Genomic DNA, 12,314 nt, shown 5'->3' with positions numbered 1-12,314 from the left:
GCATAACTACCATGACACGTGACACCTCGGCTGACACGTCGGCGTCACCATGCCACGTGTTGGTATTCGGAAAATATATCCCCACATATATATATATATATATATATATATATATTGGTTATAAAAACACTAAAGACTTTAAATAAATTAATAAATATTTTATTAAATAATTACCTTATGTCGCATCTTTGTAGGTTCCACAATAATATAAATAGGGCAAATCACAGTATAATGAAATAGATAAAAAAAATTACAAAAATATATGGAAGGCAAGTAATTTAGTAATGAGATATAAGTGAAAAACTGTCAGAATGCAAATTCATGTTTGTGTAAAACAAAAAAACTCCTATCCCTGGGATGTAATTTCTCCATATAAATATTTGGTAAAATCTACACTTTTGGCATGATTACATTTACTTTTTTGTTAGGCCTTATTTGATAGAGCTGTGAGAAAGTACTTATAACTTATATCGTAACAGTTTATAGCTTATAACTATGAATATAAGCTAATTTTTGACTTATAAATTAAGTTTCTCCTATCTCACTCAAAGAATAAGCTGATTTCTGACTTATAAAAAGTTATAAGCTGCATTGTTAAGGTAAACCAAGCACATCAAAATAACTTAAATTAAGTTGAAAGCTGAAATAAGCTGGAAAAAAAAACTGTACCAAACATTAATGCACATGACGGGTAAATATTGAAATAAATAAATATTAATATATATTATGATTAAAAATAATAATATTATTTTTTCATCTATATAACAAATTATTATAAAAAATATTTAATTGTTATCTAAATTAAAATTTTAATGAAAGTTAGTGTGATTATATCAAAAATATGAAATTAAATTTTTTTTTTTTAAAAAAAAACCCTTACATGTAGTGTGTGTAATTTACCTTCCTTTTTTTTTTTTTTCAAGTGTACAATTTTTTTTTAACACATCTTAACAAAATTCATATAGTTTTGAAATCCACGTAATGAAATATTGATTTACCAAAGCGACCCATAAGCAAGTCTATAAATAATCATATGTTTGCTAACATGATTCAATATTTAAAATTAAACTCATTTGATAATCATAATTGATATTACTTAAAAATTTAAATGTCTATTAAAATTTAAGAAAATTTTAAATCATATAAAACTTATTTAATTCTAACTGATGAATTTATAAATATTAAAGATAAATATTAATATAGACTATTATAAACTCAGTATCACCACTATTACCATCACCACTACAACCATCATATCGTCACCACTGTCACCACCATGCCACCGCCATCGCTACCACTACCACCACCACCACTACAACCACCACCATCATGTCACCACCACTATTACCACTACTATCACCATCACTACTGCTATCACTACTACTACCATTACCACTGTGCCACCGCCGCCGTCACCATTATGTCGTTGTCACTACTACCACCACTACTATCATCACTTTCATCACCACTGTTATTATTGTCATGAACATCACCATCATTTTATTACTATTATCATCGCTATCACCACTATCACGCCACTGCCATCACTATTGCCGCCGCCACCATCATTACAATATAAAAATTAAAATATATAATTTAAAAATAATATATTTTAAATTTTATCTTATGCATATCAAACAACTTATTTTTAATTTGAAAAATATTTAGTGGCCCAAATTTTTATAACTCGAATGTGTCAAAACAATATTGTTTTATATCCAAAATGGGGTTGTTTTAGGTGTTTCGAGCCATTCAAGTTATGACTTTTCGGCTTACCTATCATTGTTGTTTTAATTTAACACTTAAATTTTATCAAACTGTTTTTCAACTTAAAAAATTGAGCATTCATTTTTAATACCTAATTTTTAATTTTCAATTTTATCAAACACTACAGTAAAATGGATATACATGTATATATTGTAGAAGTGTCACTAATATTTTATCACTTCATTCATAATGTGTTTGCTTTTTGTGTAAATAGCACTTAAAAGTGGTTTAATGGGAGATAATAGATGTTTAAGATTTTTGAATGCCAACATGGTTTGTTAGTAATTATATTTTTTGAGAATACTTGTGGGCGAGAGACTTATATATATGAGTTAACTTCAATAGGTTGGATGAGTGGTAAGAATTTAAAAATAAGATTTAATTTATTGAGTTCGAATTATTTTAAAAAGTTATAAAGGTTTGTTTAATTATTAATTTAGGATTTCAAAATTAATTGAGTTGTGTGCAAATTGATCCCAACACTTGTATTAAAAAAAAAAAAATAGACAGAGTAAATTATAAATGCACCCTTGAGGTTTAATTATAAAACGGATTATCCCTGTGATTTAGAAAATTACAATTACTTTTTTGTTAAAAGTTTTTATTTAATATAATTAATTAAAAAAATAGAATCCATAGATTTATTCCTATATAATAATAAAATTATATGAATTATTAATTAAAATATATTTTTAATATTATTAAAAATTATTAATTTAGTTAATAATTTATTAATAGATAAAATTATTTATTATAAAATTAGAAAACTTAAGAGTAAAGTATAATTTTCAAAATTATCTCGTATTGGAAGTGATATAGGCGCCCCAATTGTTGATAAGGGGCCCGTTTGGGATGAGAGTCAAACTAATTCGCAAGAAGAGCACATGGGATTAATCATTGCCAGTGCATGAACTTCAATGAAATTTGCCCAGCCCCACCACAATTTATACTTCTTCAACGGCATTTTATTTCCTATAATTGTAATTTTTAATCCTAACCATATTCTTTCTTCAATCTTGATTGAATTTTGACATTTGAAAAAAACAAAACCCATAACTTATTATATTGCATCATTCTTTATGCAAATTAGTAGTATTGTTTAATCATTGTTTCGGAAGTTATTGAATTTTTACATGGTAAGGATTGAAGGATATTTTATCACGATCTGTTCTCCGTATTTAAAGGTTAAATATCATGATAGTCAGTAATTGAAATTATCTCTGACTAATTCTTGAATAAATTAATAAATACGAGCGGAAATAATATTTAAGTGCGGGTACCAAAATAATCATCGGAGCTTCTATTTTTATTAAAAAATTTATTGACCCAAAAGACTGATATTTACATATAAAAATATCATAAAAATGTTGTGTGTGTCTATTCCGTAGTCCCGCGTCGAAGACTTTCAAAAAGCTATTTCTGAATTGTATTGTTTCCTGAAAATTGGTAAACAACTATAAGCACATGCCAGAATGAGAAATATTAGGCCAAAAGTATAAGGGATACAAAATTATCATGGATAGTTATGTAACTAAAATATTTAAGATAACTTAGTCTAAACAAATAATCATTTAAGTAACAAAACTGAAATTATGTAAATAAATAACCATAACCACAGTATAGAACAGAACAGAACAGATGCATAGACTCAAGAGATGGTGGCTCGTACGAACTCTAAAGGTGGCTCTCACAATAGTGTAGCACTTAACTCCATACAATACTTTGCTTTACACCAGAAATCAAATGGTCAATGGATCCATGACAACAGAGGCCCACAAAGTGGCCAAACAGAGGTCAATGATTATTTAAGTCTCCCAAGGCGTGGGACTACCGTGGTGGTACTTACAAAACATAATTGTATATAAAGTCATAGTCAAATAATCATTAAAAGTTAAAAAAATATATCCATGGGTTTTATTTTAACAAATAGAGTTCAAAAATTAATCCACGTAATTGAAATATTTATAAAACATTATTTGTATTAATATAACTAATAAAATACAACTTATATAAAATAAATTTTAGTAAGCCAAAACATATATAAACATATTAGGATAACTCAAGGTATAATATAACTCACCTTAACTTTAATACCCCACTCTTGCTTTCCACTATCAAAGACCATCTTTACTTTCAATATTTTCTTCCCCTTTCTTAGTTTTGTTTTCCTTTCTTTCTCTCTTTTTTTCCTTTTTCTTTCCGCACAGTAATCACCTCCTCCCTATTTATAAAGAGGCAAGAACATTAACTGGCCAACACGTGGCGAGCGCATATCCCCCCAGATTTGATTCACAAATTATATGAATTTATACTTATCTTTAATAAATATTTAAGATAATTACACTTTGACTCAATTTTCTATTATAATTATATAAATAAATTAATCCCTAATTAAATTACACACTATTGTATATCAACAAAAAATTAATTACTTATTTTACTACCACACCCATTATTATTATTATTATTATTATTATTATTATTATTATTATTATTATTATTATCTATTTACTCTTATTTTTATATTTATTTATTTATTATCTTTAACTTTAATTTGGTCCAACTAGTATTATAATTTCATATTTCTGTTAATTTGGTCCAAAATAATAATCCCTAATTAATCTCATATTTGATCATCCAATGTCAAATTAGATTCTGTATTTATTATTATTTATTTAATAATATATTATCACATACAACCATAATATTAGTATAAAATTTAAGAGACAACTTAAATTTTTGGATTGTTACAATCTTCATTCCTTTTAAAAATTTCGTCCTTGAAATTTGTCATATATGTAAATTAACCGCTGCGCACTCTGATAAATATATTAGATGATTAATCTGATAGAAAATATTACCTCAAAAATTTTTTTTACCAAAAACAACTCACTGTTTATTTGTCAAAAATTATTTTGGATCAAAATGAGAAACAATCGGTGACTTTAAAAACTTTTAATTAGTTTTGTAATAAAATAAAAACACAATTAAACAAACGGCTGGAAATGAAATGACAGAATCATGTGCAAGAGTTGAAGGAATTTGAAATGAGCTTCCATTTCTTTTATCCGTAAACTTTCCATTGACGAAAAATAGTTTTAAAATTAATATCTTTATAATTTGAACCCACTTTTAAAAAATCGAAATGAATTTTTTTTTTAATACTAAACTGAAAATTCTATGTATTTACTTATATTATAATTTTGGTTTTCTTTTCCTTCTTTTGCTATAACAAATATAAATTATATCTAATATCCCTTACAAATTATGCACACAAAAAAAAGATTTATATATATATATATATATAATCATATAAAATTATAATATAATTAAATCGACTAACAAAATATAATAGAGCCATGATTCCGACCCTAGTACGGAGGCACCCCCAGCACCCCCACCTCCACGTGGGGGGCTGGCAATGGAGGAAAAAAAAAAAAACAGTTTTTGACCAATGGGAGAAGACCCCTAACACCCCCACTGGGGGTCCAACTCATTTTCGAGTATAATATTTAGGTACTAATTACTCGCTATCCTACTTTTTAAATGTGTGTGTGTCCCATGCTCCAATGATGATTTATTTATTTTTTTTATAAACCATTGTTCTGATACCATTTGTCACGACCCGCTCCTCGTATCCAAGGGTTAAACATCGTGATGGCCAGTATTACCTCCGGCCAATTCTTGAACAAATTAATAAACGCGAGCAGATATAATATTTAAGTGAGGGTACCAAAATAACCATCGGAACTTTTATTTTTATTACAAAATTTATTGACCCAAAAGGCTGATATTTACATATACAAATATCATAAAAGAAATTGTGTGTGTCTATTCCTCAGCCCCGCATCGAAGACTTTTCAAAAACTATTTCTGAATTGCATTGTTTCCTGAAAATTGGTAAACAGCTATAAGCACATGGCAAAGTAAGAAATATTATGCTAAGAGTATAAAGGGCACAAAATAACCATGGATAATTATGTAACTAAAATATTTAAGATAACTTAGTCTAAACAAATAATCATTTAAGTAGCAAAACTGAGATTATGTAAATAAATAACAATAACCACGGTATAGAACAGAACAAAACAGATGCATGGACTCAAGAGGTAGCTCGTACGAACTCTAGAGGTGGCTCCCACAATAGTGTAGCACTTTGTTTCATACAGCACTTTGCTCCACACCAGAAATCATAGGATCAATGGATCCATAGCAACAAAGGCCTACAAAGTAACCAAACAGAGGCCAATGGTTATTTAAGTCCCCCAAGACATGGGACTCCCGTAGTGGTACTTATAAAACATAATTGTATATAAGGTCATAGTCAAATAATCATTAAAAGTTAAACAAACATATCCATGAGTTTCATTTTAATAAATAGAGTTCAGAAATTGAAATAATTATAAAACATAACTTCTATTAATATAACTAATAAAATACAACTTATATAAAATAAATTATGGTAAGTCAAAACATACGTAAAATATATTATGATAACTCAAGGTATAATATAACTTACCTTAACTTTAATACATCACTTTTTCTTTCCACTATTAAAGACCATCTTTACTTCCAATATTTTCTTCCCCTTTCTTAGTTTTGTTTTCCTTTCTTTCTTTTTTTTTTTTCCTTTTTCTTTCCACATAGTGATCACCTCCTCCTTATAAATAGGGAGGTAAAAACATTAGATAGCCAACACGTGGTCAGCACGCATCCTCTCCCATATTTGATTAATAAATTATATAGATTTATACTTATATTTAATAAATATTTAAGATAATTACACTTTGGCCCAATTTTCTAATATAAGTATATAAATAAATTAATCTCTAATTAAACTATATTCTATCGTATACTAACAGAAAATTAATTATTTATTTTACTACCACACTCATTATTATTATTATTATTGTTATTATTATTATTATTATTATTTATTTACTCTTATTTTTATATTTATTTATTTACTATCTTTAACTTTAATTTGACCCAACTAGTATTATAATTCTATATTTCTACTAATTTGACCCCAAATAATAATTCCTAATTAATCTCATATTTAATAATCCAATGCCAAATTAGATTCTGTATTTATTATTATTTATTTAATAATATATTATCATATACAACCATAATACTAATATAAAATTTAAGAAACAACCTAAATTTTCGGCTTGTTACATATTTGGTATTGTTTTTTAAAACAATTTTTTTATTCTAAAAAAATAATAATAATAAAAAAGCATAAATTGAGACGTGTAAAAGCTTGTTTGAATTATTATTTTTTAAAATTGTTTTGAGAATATTTTTCTTTTGAAAGCACCTGATGTTTTAGACAACACTTTTAACTTGTTTTCTTAATTTTTCGCAAGCTACTTCCATAAACCAAACAAACCAAACCAAGCCTTATATCCCATCAAATGGGATTGGTTACATGAATCCTTCTTTTCTAGTTTCTCTATCAAAGGCTATTTCATTAGTCAAATTAAGTAGATCCATATCTCTATTTACAACGCTAGCCAACGTTAATTTAGGCTTACCCCGTCTCCTTACACTTCCATCTACCGTTATAGTATCGTATCTCTTCACTACTGGCTCTATTGGCCTTCGTTGAATATGACCAAACCATGTCAATTGATTCTCTCTTAACTTATCTTCTATCTGTGCGACTCCTACCTATTCCCAAATACACTCATTCCTAATTATGTCTTGTCTAATCTTGTCACACATCCACCATAATATGCTCATCTCAGCCATACTCATCTTATCTACATGTTGTTTCTTGGTTACCCAACACTCCGTCACATACAATATCGTTAGTCTAATAGTTGTTCTATAGAACTTACCCTTTAGTCTAGTGGGTATTCGTTTATCGCACAGTTCTCCAGAAGCACTTCTCCACTTACACCATCCGGCCTTAATCTTATGGGCCGCATCCGCATCAATCTCCCCTGCTATTGTAATAATCGACCCTAAATAATGAAAATGCTCACTCTTAGGCAATTCTAGGTTTTCAATCTTTACTTCTCCTCTGCTTTTATTGTTACTATTATTAAATTTACACTCTATATAATTTGTCTTAGTTCTGCTTATCCGGAATCCTTTAGATTCAAGAACTTTTCTTCAAATTTCTAAGTTTGTGTTAACTCCTCCAGTCTCATCCACTAGTACGATATTGTCTGCAAAAAGCATACACCATAACACGTCATCCTGAATATTTCTCATTAATTTATCCATAATTAAAGCAAAAAGATAAAGACTTGAGGTAAATTCTTGGTGTAACCCTACAGTGATAGGAAATTCATTTGTCTCTCCAGCAGGTGATCTAATAGTGGTCACCACCCCTTCATACATGTCCCTAATTACATCAATATAACATTTTGTCATCCATTTCTTCTCTAACACCCACCATATTATATCCCGGGGTACTCTATCATATGCTTTCTCAAGGTCAATAAATACCATATAAATGTCTCTTTTCTTTTCTCTCTACTTTTCTATTACTCTTCTCAAAAGATAGATCGCTTCCATTGTTGACCTGCTAAGCATAAGTCCAAATTGATTCTCTGACACCTCTGTTATATCTCGCAAACGGCGTTCCATCACCCTCTCCCACACTTTCATTATATAACACATTAGCTTGATTCCTCTATAATTGTTGTAATTCTGGACATCTCCTTTATTTTGGAAAAAAAAAAATTACCTACTAAATTTCACAATGCACATGATCAGATCACATTTTTTGAAAGAAAATTGAAAGTTTTTAAACTTTTTTTAAGATAAATATGATTCGATTATGTGGCAATCAATTTTCAATCAATTTGATTTTTTATATAAATAATTTATTTGATATTTGTAATAAATTAAACGATTCAAATCATCTCAACAAATCAGAATAGGCCCCATCTTTACTCATAATAGGACTTGCTGTGACTTGAATACAACAAGCATCCAAATTCAAAAATTTGTATAGAATTTTACTCAAAACATCAATATGTGATTCAAATAAATTCTACATGTCAACTCCACAATACATTAATTGAATCTCAACTAAATTTTTTCATTTTGAGTAAAATTCATGACAATATTTTTTAGTATATGTAGCTTTATGGATTCAAACCGACATATGGTTCCAAATCATTAGGGGGATGAAAACACATAGCCCCATTCTACACGGATGAGATGAGAGATTGTAGTGGCCTTTTTAATTATTGGGTGTTTTTTTGAGCTGAATTATTGGGTGTTCAAATTTTCTTTTTGACGATGTAAAACAAAAATTGCTTTTGACAAAACTAACGGCTATAATTTTCAAGTCTACACATTCGAGCTAGACGACACAATGGCGTCATTTGGGAAGTGGTTATTTTAGTAGGCTATTTGATTTTTTGACTATTTTAGTAGACTATTTTAATTTTGTGTTTGGGAAGATGAGATGAATTTTTAGTTGAGTTCTTGTATTGAAAAGTGTGTTGAAATAATATTTAGATTTAAAATGATAAATGTGTCCCTAACTTTTTATTTTTTAAATTGATATAAAGGGACAAAATGATAATTTTGCCGTTGATGTACCAATTTCCGGCTGTGACAGCCTACACTGTCCAGCGCAGAGCCTTTTTTTTCTTTTTTCTTTTTTGAAAAACTGTGAACAATGCCGCTTTTTTGCTTATTTCTCATTTTAAGCTATATTAGCCTCACCCACCTCTTCTCAAACGGCGCCAATATGAAGCAATCCCATTAACTCCTCCAAGAGCTACACCTTCTTTTTTTTCTTTTTTTTTTCTTTTTTTTTTTACCACTTAGGAATTTTCAGAACAACTTATGTACATATTGATTAATCTTCTCTTCAGTCTGGTCAAATACAAGCTATTCACATCAAAATTAGAAAATTAACGATAAATTATTTTTTTGCAACTTGACCCTAAAATTTAAACTTTGAGTAATTGTGTAAAAAGGACACTCACCATCAGCCACTCAGAACAACTCTTAAAGTTCTATACCCATTTTTACACCATCCAATGCAACAATCATTTAGTTATGTTCGTATTCGCGTTCGTGTTCGTGTTACGGATAAATTCAATATTGTGGATAATACTAGTGAGACCACCTAGGGTGGTAGTAGTGAGCATGCGGTTTGGTTGACTAATAGTCATGGATTTGAATTTTACTTGTAGAGATTCATGTTCATTAATCGTTTTTTGTAGGAGTCTGCATATAAGTTCTTGCATTTGTGAGTCTGTTTGGGTTTTCTCCTATTATGTTCATCAACAGTAAGGGCTCATATGTTCACCTCACTTTTTTGAAATTGCACTTTTGTCTGTAATTTTTTAACAAATATTTCATAATTCACTCTTATCTTCATAAGTAAACCAAACTTCTCAAACTACATAAAACTGTCTATTCAAAATGAGACCTGCTGAGGCTACCCAAAACATACGTGCTTGTTACTCATGCCTGTTGGAAATGGTAGAAAAATTCTGGGTAAAATCAGAATTTTTTCTCCAGTTTGGTCTATTTTTTAAGTAGATCCCGAGTGTCGATTTACTCGGGTCAAAGTGGTAACGCGTTCTATGCCGCGTTGTGATTCACGTGGTATATTTGGTTGCTCAAAACCATTACCAAGTGAATGAGAAATTGAAGCCAAAGTGTGCTCCATGAAAATGGAGTTTTGGTGGAAATTCCTTAAGGTTGTAAATTGACTTGTCCCACATTGATTTGGTGGGAAGTTTTGAAAGGATTTATAAGGCTTGGGTGAGATACTTGGAGTGTGCCCCAAGGGGTACCCAAGTGTTTTAGAAGGAGAGGTTATGGGCAAAATGGGCTAGACCCATTGGACCCAAAAATCACCACACGCGTGCGCCGTCGGCCATCCGGTACTGGGCTTGGGCGCAGGTGCGTGGTGTGTGGTTGGGTTGGGCTTGTTCGGCCCAATACTAATCTTTTTGGGCCAAAAACACTTGAATTTAATTTTATTTTTGGTAAAATAAAATCCAGAATTCAAATTAAACTGATTTGGATTTTCTGTATATCCAAACAGGGCCCTTCCCGTTTTCAAACAGAAATAAACTAGTTTGGAATTAGTGCACACCCAAACAGGGCCCTTCCCGTTTTTTGCTATCTGTTTGAATTATTAACAGATTCAAATCTGTTTGAATTCAAAACCAACAGGTATCATACCTGTTCAATTTAAAACCAAGAGTCACCTTTACATCTATAAATAGGACCACCCTCATTTGATGTTTTTAATTCAGAAATTTTGTATTTCACCTTTGCTTATTCTATTCTTCATTTTGTTGCATTTTATTTCTGAAAGAAAGAGTGTAAACACTTAGTGTGTTCGTAAAGCAAACAATTTGCAGTGCTGCTATTGTTTGTGGTAGATCATTTCATCCTGGGAGATAGACGTCCAAATTATTAAAGCACCGTGGAGAGGACAAATCTGTCTTAAGGACACAGTGTCAAACACTGGACTTAATCAGAAACTAATTCGAAGAAATTAAATCAAGTAAGTTATTTAATTTATTTTCAGTGTTGTTTTTATTTATTAAAATCATATTTAAATTTTGTTTCTGTAACAAAATAAAATCTGTTTTTATTTATTTATTTTTATTTCGAGTTTGATTTTTGTAATCAAACAAATTCTCTCATTTTCTTTATTTCTTTAAATTCTAATTGTTGTTGTGTACACAATAGAATTAAATATTTTAAATACAGTGAAGATTGTCCAACAATCTTAAGACAGAATCCTTTTTTGGTATCTTCATTGTATTTAATTTTTTTTGTGTTTACAAAGTAATATTCTGGTTGGAAAAACAAATAGTGATTTATGCTATTTGACAGATAGTAGTAATATACTGTCTCTTTTCTTTGACAACTAGTAGTTTATACTGGTGTCGTTAACAATTGCAGAATATTATTTGGTATTACAGAAAATTATTGTGATATTTTATTTTTCTAGTTTTAGTAACAAGGAAAATAAAAATTATTTTGTTGTTATAATTTATTTTCTGGTTTTAGTAACTAGAAAATTAATTTGTGTTTTAATTTTTTCTGATTTTTGTAATCAGAGATTATGGCTACTACAACTGAAACTGCATCTGGCAGTGGTACTCCTATTGTTACATCTACATCGGTCCCTATCCAGAACCATGTTCATGTACCAATCAATCATGGAGAAAAACCGGAAAAATTTAACGGTACCGAATTTAAGAGATGGCAGCAGAAGATGCTGTTCTATCTTACAACTCTTAATTTGACCCGGTTTCTCCATGAAGAGGCTCCAGCACTTAAAGAGGGTGAAAGTGATGGGCAAGTTGTTGCCGCTGTAGATGCTTGGAAACATTCAGATTTCCTGTGCAGAAACTACATCCTAAATGGCCTTGACAATATGCTGTATAATATATACAGTTCTCTGAAAACATCAAAAAAATTGTGGGATTCTTTGGAGAAGAAATACAAGACAGAAGATGCCGGCACAAAGAAATTTGTCGTCGGTAAATTTCTGGATTTTGTTATGGTAGACTCCCAAACGGTAATATCTCAAGTTCAAA

Source organism: Camellia sinensis, chromosome 5, assembly GCF_055761805.1.
Source record: "Camellia sinensis isolate YWXY chromosome 5, ASM5576180v1, whole genome shotgun sequence".
NCBI classification, from domain to species: Eukaryota; Viridiplantae; Streptophyta; class Magnoliopsida; order Ericales; family Theaceae; genus Camellia; species Camellia sinensis.
This window is presented reverse-complemented; position numbering follows the sequence as displayed.